Genomic DNA, 15,079 nt, shown 5'->3' on the forward strand with positions numbered 1-15,079 from the left:
CTCAGTGCTGAGCATTGTTTGTCCTCACACAGGGCTGATGCCACCATCCCTAGGACACCATCTCATCATGGTGTCAATCTGGCTTCTACTCACACCATCTTTAGTTGCTTATTGACACAGGTGTGTAGATATATATAAAATATTGTTTGAAAAGAGTTTTCAGCAGTCTTGTGCCTGCTTAGGCCAAAACACGACAGAATGAGTAAAGTTCACATCACTTTCTTGTGATTTTAATGGTAGCAGTAAGTTCTTTGGATTAAGAAATGCTGGTCAGCTTTTTAACATACCAAAGCCTATATGGTATGCCTACCCCAGTGAAGGAAAATGGGTGCACTTGTGTAAGGGAGATTCCCCATATGAGCTACTGTAATCTGTGCATATACTGCCTTAGTGCAGAAATCACCTGTGAGATATGCCAAGGGTTCAGTCATTGAGGCAATAAGGAGGAGAGAACTCACATTGCCGGTGTACCAGGATAAAAAGTGACTAGCAGCCGTAGTTATGATGTCTACCTCAAGTACAGAGAGACAGCAGCAGGGACCTGCAGTGGTTCAATAAAAAAAATGTTGAAAAGCAGAACTAACCCCCTGAAAGTAGAGTAAAAAGACTGTCTGGCACTGTCTATTTACCAGAGTCTCTGTAGGTCCAAGGGTGCTGCAGCCATCAGGGCTCCATTCTCTCATGATGTAACAATGTCATAGAGAAGGTGGTGTCTGGCACTGCCCCTTGCATATTATGTCATTTGTCTCTGGTATGTCCTGCTAGGCTAAAACTCTGTTATTGACTGAGCCTGTTGTCCCCCCTCCCCCAACACACACTTCTGACTTACAGTACTGTATATTAATTGGAGAAGGGGAAGGCAGTGTATCTACTGCAATTAAGAGGATACCCCACCATAGGCCAGCACCTAGGAATGTCCCACTGAAGGCTTCCAAGCAAGCATTCACCACCAACAAATGAATATTCCTGCATCTGAGTTGAGGTGTACACAGCCACAAATAAGCAGCTGCTGTCAAATGGGTCTGCTCCTTGCTCTTTACCAGTCCTCACCACATTACTTCTTTCTACTGATGGATACTTTACCAGTCCTCTTATGCATGCTAAAATTGGCCTAGGATTATTTTTTAATCCCCTTGGACCTCGTACCAACCCAGTCTTCTGTGGCCTATGTCCATGATGGTTCTACCAGCCATCCTCTTACCCACCCTGAACTATTCTGATGTTTGCTGGATCTGGTTGTGGATCCTAAGTGCATCCTAAGGGCTCGGCCATCTTTGCTTCCATTTATGTTTTAATTATTTATTTACCCTACTCAGTTTCTCTGGCTCCCCACGGTGGTTGACTGTGTCCAAGGGCAATGCCTCTCTATGGCTCACATCTCCCTTTAGTGTCATTGAAGAGCACCCTCCCACTATAGTGAGTACACTCATCCCTCCCTGCTGCTCTGTTAGTTGTCTGATCTGCTAATCAAACCCAGGTCAGCAAGACCATAGTTAGGGCTTTATTCCAATATGCCAGTAGAGCAACCCTAGCCAAGGATTATTTGAGCTTTTTACAAAGAAGATAGACCGGCTGTGATCAGACTTCTGTATCGGAGGTTTCTTTTGTAAAATAGAAAATAGGGGTCCCTCTCTAGAGAGACTTGGACTCTACTGACTCATAGGAGGAGGAGCAGGAGCCTGGATTACCGATCCATATTTCTTGACCCTAAATTATGACACAGATGAAGAGGACACTTTGTGTACTTTCATCTTCTGTAGTAGCCATCTTATTTGGAAATACTCCGTCACTTATGAGATAGCACTTCACATGGTAGTCTAAAAAGTTTTCTTTTTCCCAGAAGAGGTACTTGGACCTCTTGGGACAAGACCTACCTAAGCCTCTATTTATTTCTGCAGTATAGGAAGCCCTGATAAGTGTCTTTGAAACAGTATCGTTTGATCCAGGTTCCCAGCCTCCCCACCCCAAAGAAGCTTTACCAAGTTTATAAGATATAGGATCTTCATGTATTTCCTGTCCAGAAACCCTTTGGCAGGTCTAGAAACACTGTCCATAGATGCACCTAGGGGAAGCAAACAGGCACCAGAGAGCAGTACTCTTCCCAGTGACCAGGAAATTAGGCTTGTAGACTGCACTGGGAAGAAGGTACACTGGGTCTAAAGTGTACACACCCCGGTAAAAATGCCAGGTTTTTGTGGTATAAAAAAATGAGAGCATAATAAAGCATTTCAAAACTTTTCTCACCTTTAATGTGACCTATAACCTGTACAATGCAACTGAAAAACAAATCTGTTAGGGTAAAAATATAAAAAATAAAAAACGTACAATACGCTGGTTGCATAAGTGTGCACACCCTTAAACTAATACTTTGTTGTGTGTGCGCACCCTTAAATTAATCGTTGAAGCATTTTTTTATTTAATTACAGCATTCAGTCAGATAAACAATGGAGTTAGGGAAGCATATTTGAGCCATTAATTCCCAAATTCGGTATAAATTACATCCACAAAGCAGTGACCCTATTACCAGAGAAAGCAGTCCAAAGGTATTAAAAGTCCTGTAAAGAAAGGATGCCAGGGTGAAGATATAGGGAAGTCTCGGGGGGGGGGGCCTGGGACCCAACCCCAGCCATGGAGCAGCTATAACTACACCAGTCTTCTCCTCTTCCCAACCCTGGCCATAAATCTCCCTTCCTAATAAGAAGACAAAGGGGCAGGTTGGCCCTTTGTCATAAACACTGACTAGACATAATGTCAAACATCTAAGTCCTAGTGATAATCTACAGAAGGTGCAAACTCCAGTTTTTGTTCCTACCAAAAATATATGATACCCTGTGGGTCCCATGAGATCATGAACAGATAGCAAAACCCTGTGTCCTGAAATGCTGGCCCGAAGCCAGAGATGTTCAACACTGGATCACTGTTGCAGCAGTATAAGATTTCCTGACTGAAGTCACTGTTGCAGCATTCCAAACAGACGGGTTTTCACAGCTGCCATCTGGCCATGGAACTGAAGCTAAAACCTTCACAAGAGCATATATCCAACATATGACCTCAGCTGACAAACATAGGGGTATATCAGTGGATATGTAAGCATCTTCTTATGGTCATTTATACTGGAAGCCTTCTCAGATTCAGATTAGTGCCCCATTAGGGAGTCTTGCTTGCTTATAACTGTTTTGCTGCTCTTTCATTAGATGTCTCTGCTGAAAATGGACATACATCCAGTCGGACTTTCCCGGTCAACAAATGTAAAATAAATAAATGTCAGGTAGGAGAGATAAGTGTGAGAGCAATAGGCTGATTCCCTACAAAGGCCTCCATACCAAGTGTCTCTTCTGACTAGGCCAGAATGTTGCTACAAAGCTGCTTCCATTTGCCAAGACTTTGCATTCCCATTTATTTTCATTGAACACCCTCTTGGAGACTCAAAGACTGAAGTGCTTGGTCCACTCTAAAATGGCAGACCTTCCACACTGGACATACCTATAGCTCATAAGAACAAAAACTTGAGCCCTAGGCCTGACCGTCAGTCTGCCCAGTCTGATTCCGAAGTACTCGCCAAGGTTACAGGACCCATGGTTCATCCAACTCTACTTCAGACACAGTCTATCGTGACTCCACTGGAGGCTGATATGGTGTCAGAGGGCCATATGTCCAAAGAGATTGCTACTACAACTGAGAAGGTGAACCGCAAATCATTATCTCAGTGGGTCCAGAAGGCATGCTGAAAATTTTAGTTAGGAAAGCATTTCCCTGCAAACTAATTGAGGTACATTAGGGGTTATAGTCACCATACTTAGTACAGGCAGATGTCACCCAAAAGGGAAAGCAACAGAAAACCAAGCATGTTTCCTGACCTCCTCCTCCTTCAGAGAAGGAAGGAATGGACTTCTCTCAGGGCCTGTTCAAGGCCTTTATGCCCCTAAAACTGCCTTTATTTATGGCACCTCCACTCTCCCCCACAGAAAGTTACTGTCTAAAATTTTCTTCTTCTGAAGAGGAGGCGGCCTCCAATTCCAATGACCATTCATTAGCTTACTTCTCTCAAAAAATCACTGTCTTGACCAGGCATCCCTTAGATGATGAGGACTCCCTGTCTCCTGACTCTCCTGTGTAAGAGGCATCCTTCAGGGAGACCTTTTTAAATAAGATGAAACATTTTGAGTCAGAGTCTAGGCAAATCTCTGATGTCCAAAAAAGATACTACAGCCTTTTAGAGGTGGGCAGGTCAGCCCTCTCCTGTGTCCCTCCAGTACTGTAGGCCTTTTTGGATGCTTTTGTATCCACGTCTTCAGAACCAACAACTAAAAATGAAAGTGTGAGTATTGCCTCACAAATCAACACCTACTTTATAAACACTATCCTCAACATAGTTAAAGTGAACAATTCCACCCCACCGTCTCTTCCACCTAATGTGGAAACTAACCACTCTTTTGACCTCAAACCAACTAACACCATAAGAACAATACTGAAAAAACTGAAACCTTCTTCCTTGGCAGCTTTCCAGCTCCCCAGTGAGTACCTCATACTTTCAGTTGATGCCATAGCTCTGCCTTTCTCCATTCTGATAAATGGGTCTGTAGCAGAACAATATGTCCCAAAATTATAGAAAATTTCCTATATCACTCCTCTACATAAAGGAAGAATATCAACAGAATTAAACAATTACACACCCATAACCATCCTTTTCCCCCTGTGTCAAAATTCTGGAAAAATGTTTCCACACTCAATTACTACAATACCTGTTATCTCACAGCCTTATCTCTCCCGCCCAACATGGTTTCAGACTGAAACACAGCACCACCGCAGCCATAATTAATGTCTCTAACATCATCAACCAACTGAGAAATTCAAACCAACATGTAGCATCACTCTTCCTAGACATATCAAAAGCATTCGACACGGTTTCCCAAAAGAAACTCCTTAGTACTCTTGCCTCACTAAACCTATCAAAGACTTCCTTGTCCTGGATCCTAAGCTGTCTTTCTGACCGACAACAAAGCAGTACAATAGAAATCTGAACTTCCACCACCTCTGCCTGTCTCAGTCGGAGTCCCCCAAGGGTTCATACTAGGACCCCTTCTTTTTATCATCTTCTCCAATGATCTAGCCTCATCCACAGCACATGCTAAAGTAGTTAAGTATGCAGACAATTCAACTTTAATCTGCTCAGCAGATACCTTACCAGACCTCCAAATATTAGGCCAACAAGCCTTTAATGATATATAATTATATCTAAGTAAATCACAACTAATCCTCAACACCAAAAAGCCACTGCTAATGCTGTTTACCAGTAGCAAACAGTCTCAGACTACACCTCCTTTCACCATTCTCTCAGCAAACATCAGAGTCATCCAACCAGTTGAGCATGCAAAACTCCTTGATGTGACAATCGACAACAAACTCAGATTTGACCAACACATAGCCATCACACTTAAGAAAGTTCACATCAAACTTGGCTCACTGTACAGAAGCAAGCCATTTCTCACTGACAATGCCAGACTAGCCATATCCAGGACCTTCCTCCTCTCTACGCTCCTATATGCTTTTCCCCTCTTTACCAACTAAAAAAAATCAGACTTAACCAAATTGGAAACTTGCTACAACAAAGTAGCCCGCTTTGCAGCAAACCTTCCCCACCAAACCCACCATTGTATTGCTCTACATAAATTAAATTGGCTCAGGCTACCTTACCTTCTCCATCTCTTCCATCTTAAATTCACACACATCATCTTCATTCCTAACAGTTGCCCATTCCTCAAGGAACTTGTTCCCTACTCATGTTCACGAAGTCTCAAGTCTGCAGACAGGATCTTTCTCACAGTAAACAAAGTTAACAACACTCATGGTAAAGCCCTATTCTAAAATCAAATAGCCAAGTTATGGAATTCTCTACCCCACGCCTTCCAAAGCACACATGAATCTACTACTTTCAAACTACTACTGCTTGAACATCTATCCAAGAACTGGCATTGCTCCAGCGCCTCTCTCAACACAGTCTACTCCTATCTCATTGTCTCCCTCTCCTCAGTGTTTATTACTACTAAATATATATATATATATATATATATATATATATATATATATATATATATATATATAAATAAAGGAAATCTCACTTGTTCATAACTATTATTTAATATGTACACAGTACTAATTTTATTTTTCTCTTGGTGATCACGCAAATGCTTGTGTTTTTCTATTTGAATCTGTATCTACTAGAAAACTGTATTGAATACTACTTTGTACTAACTAAATGATGTGTATTCTCTATCTTACTGTATGTATACTATTGTACTACCTAATTATTGTATTTTGCTTATTTCTGTGGAGCTTTTCTCAATGGCCTCCTCTGAAAATGGGCTTCTGACCCAGTCGAACTTTCCTGGTAAACAAATGTAAATAAATAAAACAGTTACTTCTCTGTGTGGAAGTTTTTCAGTCCATATATCTCTAATCACTATATATTAATCAGATCAGACAATAGTAGTAGAAGTAGAGAACTTAAACTCGTCTTAAGTCAGAAAAAATAATAATAAAAAATATATAATTGTACAGAATTACTAAGTATTCGAAAGTAATCCAAGCAAGGCTGGCAGTCTGTTTCCAGTCGAAAATCCTTTATTAAGTACAGAGATAAGCGATCCAAGTAAAACAACAATAGAGTAATAGTTTCCTCACAAGCTTTCTAAAAAATATATATATACACACATACACACTTTTTATCAGGCAAGGGAGTGGTTTATTGTGCTGTAAAACAGTGTTATTAGTATACATGTTAAATTCACAGCCCTTCCCCCATCAGTGTGACATTCGAGCTGGTCCTGCCCTACTTTTGAGCTGTCATAATAATATAACCCTTATGTGCGTTAAATAAAATTTATAATGATGTGGTACCTCTTATTTAACCAGATTATTAAGTAGATTTTTAAGTCTGTGATTTTATCCAAGACAATATACTACGTGGCTGAAAATATATCAACTTTAGTTCAAAAAATATATATAAATATATACGTATACACTTAAATAAATACTGACTCACAGCCTCCTGTTCTCAGAAGGCTAGATAGATTCTGCAAAGGCCCAGAGAACATTAATTTCCTTTCTGAGAGTTCTGTAGCTGACCCTTTAGCTGTTTCCCTATCCTTTGGCTACTACCTAATATTAATGCCCTACCTTCAGACAAGGACAACAGGACTATGGATAGGTGGGGAAGAGGATTTATACTTCTACACTGGCCTTCAGGGCAACAAATTATCAGACTCTGATGATCAAATACCTTTCATCTATTCTTAACAATTTAAATAAGGTGGTTGCAGATAAGCCAGGTATGGAATCTAAACAACCAGTTTTGTCCTTGGTAAATCAGGCCACATAAATGACTAGACATAATATTAAATGCAGCTGTGATGTTGGTCAGGCCTTTTCCAAAGTTTCTGTTACTGGTACAAGTCATTTGCTATATATGTCTGGCTCTAAAATTAGCCCATACTAGATGATTTCAAAAATAAGCTTCTTGATTCCTCCCTTGACAAAAACCATAGGGCTCTTTGTTTCTACTTGAGTGGTTGCCTCCTTCCCCTGTAACTGCAGTAAATTGACTCTTACATTAGAGCTGTAATACTTACCTTATAGCTTTAGGACACCTTAGGAAACCTTGTAAACTGCAATAGCCCCGCTACGTTCCCCCTCGCTATGCTCGGGCTCTCTTCGCTCCTCTCCCTGCCCCCAATTCCCTCCCGCCCCAGAACCTCTAAATTTATAGTACTATAGCCACTCCCCCACTTTCTAGATCCTATCTGCTTTCATCTGGAATAATTCCACCCACCCCTATTCTACTACCTACATTTAATAGCACCTATTAGCTTTCATCTGGCATTCTCCCATCCCCCTTCCAGTACCTTTACCTCACCACTCTATCTTCTGGTGTTGCATCACCACGTAAAACAGTTCCTTCACTCACTAGCTGAATCACATATAATGATATACTCCTCTTTACTACCCCTCTTGTTCACACCATACCTCCTTACCTTGTATGAAAACCAGTTTCTTACGGGATTTCAGGTCCCAAAAGGCCATACTATCACCCCAGCTGTAAATCCTTCCACCTTCAACCATACTTACAGTACCAGATCCTATCTAACATCTTGTTCAGTCTATCAACATCTCAACCCCAGGCACATTAGCTCTAGATCCAAACACTACCACAAACTAATAAACAAATTCCTGAAGTTCATCACCAAGTATAGACTCAACCTAATACTTGGTGGTGATATTCACCCCAACTCTGGCCCACTCACTTCAGATGCACATACCCCCTCTACTTGTAATCTAAGCTACAAACCTACAATTTATAGGCCAACTAACTCTCTCCTAGTCTGTCATCTCAATATTAGAAGCATTAATAACAAGGTACATGAATTGCATGCACTTCTGGATGTCCACTCCCCTGAGATTCTCTGTTTATCTGAAACCTGGTTAAAACCTAACACTAAAGACAATGAAGTGTTACCACGTGGGTACAACATACACAGGCTGGATCGTGCTTTGAGGAAGGGGGGTGGGGTAGCTGTACTCTATAAATCTGAGTTGAATGTCACCATAGATGTAATACAACCTCCTCAGATTAATAACTCTGAGATTCTTGCCACCAAATTGCAACTTAATAAAAATAAATGCATTAATATCATCTGTATGTACATTCCCCCAGGTAACAATATATCTACATTTGAAGATTTCCTGCACTGGTTATGTCACTACCCCCAAGAAACCCTACTACTTGGAGAGTTTAACATAGACTGGGGCACCTGTTCCTTAGAATCCCCAACCACCCATATTAACCTGCATGCATTTACACAAATCATATCCACCCCTACCAGGATAGGTAAACCCAACCAAAAAGAAAGTATACTTGACTGGGTACTCATAAACAGTCACCCCCAACTGTACACCTCTGGTACCCTCCTTAATGGCCTAAGCGATCACCTTCTCACATATGTAATTAAGCACAAAACCATTAATTCCCAACAACCCTTACTCAGAAAGGTTAGAAACAATAAAAACTTTGACCCTGCCAAATTCCAACAAGAACTAAACTCATGTAATTGGTCTATTCTAAAACACCTCCCTTAGAGGAAGCAGTAGCATACTTTAACAACAAATTCCTTGAGATCCTTGATTTGCATGCACCTGTTCGTTCAAAGAGAACCAAGGCAAAAACTGCACCATGGCTTTCTATAGAGTCTAAACTCAAAATTACCCTTAGAAACAAAGCATGGGCTTTATGGCGTTCTTCTAAAGACCCTCAAGATCACATTAAATACAGGCAATCCAGGAGCGAAACCAAAAATCAATTTTACAAGACAAAAAACAATACTACTGTAATTTACAGACAGTAAATCAAAATAAACCTCAGAAGTTTTGGGCAGGTTTAAATAATCTACTACATCCTGGACAAACTTCAACCCCAATCCCTGCTGCTACTATTGATAAAACCCCTGAAGATGTTTCTGATAGTTTTAACCAATTCTTTACTGAGACAATTCAAGCCCTAGCTAGCCAACTACCTCCTAGCTCCCCTGGTCCTGAAAGTAGCACCCCTAGAAACCTACTTGCGTTCAGCTTCCATCCAGTCGCCACTTCACTTATACGTACCTTGATCAAAAAATTAAAACCCACTACACTTTCTGCTGATCAACTCCCTGCCAAGTACCTACAAAAATCAGCTGATGCTATTGCTTACCCCGTCTCAATACTAATCAATCGAACCATAGTAGAAGCTAAAATTCCCACCATCTGGAAAATATCCTATGTAATCCCACTTCACAAAGAAGGCAGCTCTACTGAATTCTCCAATTATAGGCCAATAGCTATTCTCTCTCCACTTGCAAAGATTATGGAAAACTGTATTCATAGACAATTCATGCACCACCTAATCCAAAATCGCCTTATGGCAGACACTCAGCATGGCTTCCGTCCTCATCACAGCACTACTTCAGCCCTCCTAGACTTTACTAACACCATAAACCATAATCGCAACAATAATTATATATCCTCAGCCCTCTTTTTGGATCTTTCCAAGGCATTCGATATGGTTGATCACCAACTTTTAATCCACACCCTGCAAACATTCTGTCTAGATACTGGAGCCCTCCAATGGTTTCAATCCTACCTGAATGGTCGACAGCAGGCTGTCCTCTGGCAGAACAAACTCTCTAACCTTCTACCTAACACCCTCAGAGTACCACAAGGCTCTATACTAGGGCCCTTGCTGTTCTCCATCTTCATTAACGACCTTTATACTGTCATCCCAAAAGTCAGCTGTATCCAATATGCTGATGACTCTACTCTGATTTGCTCAGCCACATCTCCAGTAGAGTTATGGTCAGCTACCCAGACCACCTTTAATACAATAGAAAACTGGCTTTCTGAACATCGTCTGATCCTAAATCCCAAAAAAACTAAAATGCTGTTATTTTCACCAACACGTAGGTCTACCGCTTTCACCTTTACCATAAAATCAAATGATGGCACAATAATCTCCCCTGACCCATCTACAAAACTATTAGGTGTCATCTTAGACAATAATCTCAAATTTGACCTACATGTTAACCAAACTATCAAAACCATCAATAAAAACTAGGGTCACTTTACAAAATAAAAGCCTTCCTAACCCCTCCAGCTAAAATTGCCATAGCTCGCTCTCACCTTCTTTCAACCCTTCTGTATGCATCCCCTCTACTCTCGAATTTGAACAAGACTGTCCTTAACAAACTCTCAATTTGCTACAGCCACATTGCCAGGTTTGCCACTGGGCTGCCTTTTAGGACACATCATTGCATCAATCTAAATCAGCTTGGTTGGCTTGAACTATCTAGCCTAATCCAGTATAACCAACTGATTATGGCCTATAAAATCCTCTATAATCCGGACAATACTATTATCACCCCCTATAACAATCCTAGACTGCTTCGATCCTGTAACAAACTAGTAATTCAGACTAGCAAAATTAATAACACAGCCGGTGATTCTCTCTTTGCAAACTCTGTAAGTAGATCCTGAAACTCACTTCCAGCTGATATTACCTTACTTTCCACCTTAGGTCAATTTAAAACTAGACTCAAACAACATTTGTCACTTAACTGGCTATGTCAATGTATTAAGCCTGGCTAACTCGAATGTGTAAAAATCTGTTAACCAGTTTACTGTGTAATTTAATTTAATCCTGACTTGTGCTGGGGACTAACTTTAACCTGTGGAACTTGTTTAACTTGCTTACTTATGTAATCTCTGTAAATAATCTGTTTGTAATATGTAATGCTGGTATTATGTAATGCTATATCTGCTTACCCTTGGAGCTTTTCTCCCCGGGCCTCCACTGAAAATGGACATGCATCCAGTCGGACTGTCCCGGTCAACAAATGTAGAATAAAAAAAAAATAAATACATTTTGTTCAGACCATAGCAGCTAACATATTCAAAACCTTGCAGGAACAAGTTAAAACTATGAAAGACTGCAGACAGATGCTTCTTTCCTCCGTTCCCATATACCAGAGGAATTACCCAACCAAGCCCTCTTGTTTTGTTAGAAGTGAACATAGACTTTCTCAGAAGCACAAGAAGGCACCTAGGAAAAGATTTCCAGAAAAAACTGAAAGGGACCCCAGATCCTGGAGGCCTCCCTTCTCTGATAAGTCACTTTGACTATCTTTAAAGCTCCTTCCCCTCAATCCTACACAACCCTCTCCAGAAGGATCACTCGGTCCATCTCAAACTGGAAAAGATTATCACAGACAAGTGGGTACTATCCATCATAACAAAGGGTTACATTGAGAACTCTCTCCCTTCAAAGGTATCCCACCTCCACTCTACAACAAGTTAAATCTTCTAACTCCCACCCTTTGGGAACTACAGTACTAAGACATGATGGAGCCAGCTCCTCTTCAGTTTTTGAGGTGAGGATTCTACTCTAGACTGTTTTCTAGTTCCAGGCAAAGGTGGACAGTGGAGACCCATACTGGATCTTTCTCCTCTCAACACCTTCCTTAAAGCGACCAATTTCAAAATGCTTTCCCATGCGATGCTGCTTCCCTTTATCCTCCTCCAGGCATTTCTAGTCTTCTTGGATCTGAAGAATGCCTGCCCTGCATTTCCCCATCTATGGCCTTCCTGCAGGAAATTCTTAAGGTTCTTTACTGGTGCATCTGGCTTTCAATTTACTTGTTTGCCTTTAAGTCTTTCTACAACCCCCAGAGTATTCAAAAAGTGCCTAGCTCCTGTTATAGCCTTTTACAGGAATCTGGGAATACAGGTATTTCCCTAAACAGATTATATGTTTATCCAAGTGTCTTTGCCTCAGGTCTTACTGTACCACTTCCTGTTCACTCTTAACCTCCTCCTGCAGTTGGGATTCACTTTCAGCTTCAAAAACTCTTCCCTCCAACTCACTAAAGACCTAGCTTTCTTGGGTTGCAGACTAGGCATAAAAAAACAGGTAGATCGTGTTGCCTCAGGGAAATGTGCATAATCTTACAATTTACTTCCAGTTCCTAACCTCCCGCAAAGTCTGTCCAGCCAGAGAGAGACTAATGGCACTAGAATTTATGGCAACAACCATACCAGTGTTTGTTTCTTTAGCCAGGTTGCTTTTAAGGAAGGGTCAGTGTTCCCTGAAAAACATATGGTCCCCAGACACACAGATGTTCCTCACACATTGTCTCAAGAAGATCTTATGGTTGGTGACATTGGTGAACCTTATTCTGGGATTACCTTTCAAGGCACAGACCCAAGTTAAGAAATGTAGACAGACACCTGAAACTTGAGGGGGGGTGGCATGGACAAGCACCCACAAGGTCCAGGGCTGTTGGCAGTCCAGCCTCAAGGAAGAATGCATCATCCTGAAAGAGATGAGGGCCTCATTTAGGCCCTAGAAGTTTTTGCCCACCTGTAGAAACTAAGGCTGCTGCAAATATTTACAGATGACACTACAGTCGTGTGGTACATAAGCAAGTAGGAACCAGGTCATACCAGTTATGCAGGTTGGCTCAGATTTCATTGCTTGGGATCTGACCACCTAGATGGACATGTCCCCTCAAATGGTATACGTTCCATCACAGGACAAATTCCTGGCAGACTCTGTAAGCAGGTCAATCGAAGACCCCCCAAATCGGCCATCAGCAAACGAGTCTTAGACCACAGGTGGAGACCACCACAGATGCACTTATTTGCCTTGGAGAGCAACAAAGAGCTCCCCCTCTTTAGCAGCAGAACTCCTTGCCTCTTGGCATGGAGGACAGATGCACTCTCCTTTCATTGAAGAAGAAAGTTTCTTTATGACTTGCCTCTACTTCCTCTACTACCAAAAGTTCTACTAAAGATCCAAAAAAAAAAATTACTGCTGACTGCCTTTTGGCCAAGGCAGTATTGTTTCCCCTTTCTCTGTCACTTAGGCATGAGCAATCACCATAAGCTTACCCCACAAAGTGGACCTGATCACATAACAGATGGGTATACTGCTTCAACCTATCTTCCCCTCAACTAAGCCTGTTAATGATAGGATTCTGATCTCTTCCAGAGACAGACTTTCTGCAGACATGCTTTGGATTCTCCAGGAGGCAAAAGGAGACCTAACACATGAAAATGATTGCTAAGTGGAAGAGATATTTTATATCATGTCAAGTTAAAAATCAGGAAACCACACAATCTGAAGCTCCTCTTGCCTTATCCTATTTTTATGAGCACATGAAAAACAGTCTGGCATACTCCTCTATTAAAGCCCACCATTCAGCTTGTCTTCCCCTCAGCTGCCTATTATGTCCAGGCTTGAGGTCAAACAGTATCGAAAAAGAGTGCTATACTTAAACCCTCCACCCTCCCAAGAAGACCTGTGCCCCTGCCTTGGGATCTCAGTTTTGTGCTAGAAAAACTCACTCTGCCTCCTTTTGAGCCAGGTGCTTCTTCTACTGTTAAATTCAGCACCTGGATAACTATTCTGTTGCAGGCTCACACCTCTGGTTGAAGAGTCTCAGCACTACAGGCCGTCATGGCTGCCCCACCTTTTTTTTACAAGGAAGGTAGCCCTCAGTCTGCCTACTTTCCTTACCAACCCCACAGAACAGTGGTGAAAGAGTCTTGCATTCCTTAGATGTAAACAGCTAAGATTCTATTTGGATAAGATTAAGGCTATTTGTAAGTCAGAACAACTGTGCGTCTTTCATTGACTGTAAACTGGGCCAGCCAGTATATAAAAAAAAAATTGCAACCTGGATTTCTAAGTCTATTTCCTTTAACTTGCACCATGGCAAATACTTAGCCTCCTTCTAAGGGGCTTACTCTGCTAGAGCAGTAGCTTCTCAGGTGCCAGGTAGATTCCAGGGCAATTCTCAAAGCTGCAACTTGGTCTTCAGTGCACACTTACACTAAACACTGTATTTAGATGCTTTCTCAAGGTCGAGGGCTGCCTTTGCTAGGCAGTCCTTCCTGGACTCTTGGAAAATTCTCACCATTCTCATCCAACCTCCTTTATATTCCCTTTGTGAATAACCCATCTGTTTGGACTATTGCAACATTGTACCTTTCATCAGCAATAAACAGCTATCTGTTTGGAATACTGCAACAGCGATCAGTAGGACATTCTACTGTTATAGTATGTTCTTAAACAACTGTACTTTATTTGGATCCTACCCCTAAACCAGTCAGCTCTTCAGAGCTAACGAATCATCTCCACATTCTCTAAATGTCCCGAGCTCAAGTAAGCACCATATAAAAGATCAGTTAGCGGGCCAAAATACTCAGAGCTCTTTTGGCACTGAAGTGTAGTCCTCTAGGATTCGTGGAACTGTTGGTCGACTAGTGATCCTATAAGGTTGGGCAGATAATTTGCTTGCGAGGGAAAATCTTCCACTGTTTTTGTTTTTCTGAGGGAAGACTTACATTTTTTTCTGTTTGAAATGTTATGTTTATTAGGAAACTAAATGTTTTTGGACTGGCTTTGTATTTCTGAAGTAGTTTTGATTTATAAATGCTTGTGTAAACTTTTTATGTAAAAATATTCTGTTATTTTATTTTATTTTTAAAATTT

At 41.2% G+C, this 15,079-nt stretch overlaps 1 protein-coding gene across 5 annotated transcripts in view; it reads left to right on the forward strand.

Moving 5' to 3' along the window:
- AFTPH (aftiphilin) overlaps positions 1 to 15,079 on the forward strand; it is a 1,798,650-nt gene that overhangs the window by 1,426,583 nt on the left and 356,988 nt on the right. The window lies entirely within an intron of this gene.

The sequence above is a fragment of the Protopterus annectens genome, chromosome 1.part2 (assembly GCF_019279795.1).
Source record: "Protopterus annectens isolate FY-2018-M chromosome 1.part2, PAN1.0, whole genome shotgun sequence".
NCBI lineage: Eukaryota > Metazoa > Chordata > Ceratodontiformes > Protopteridae > Protopterus > Protopterus annectens.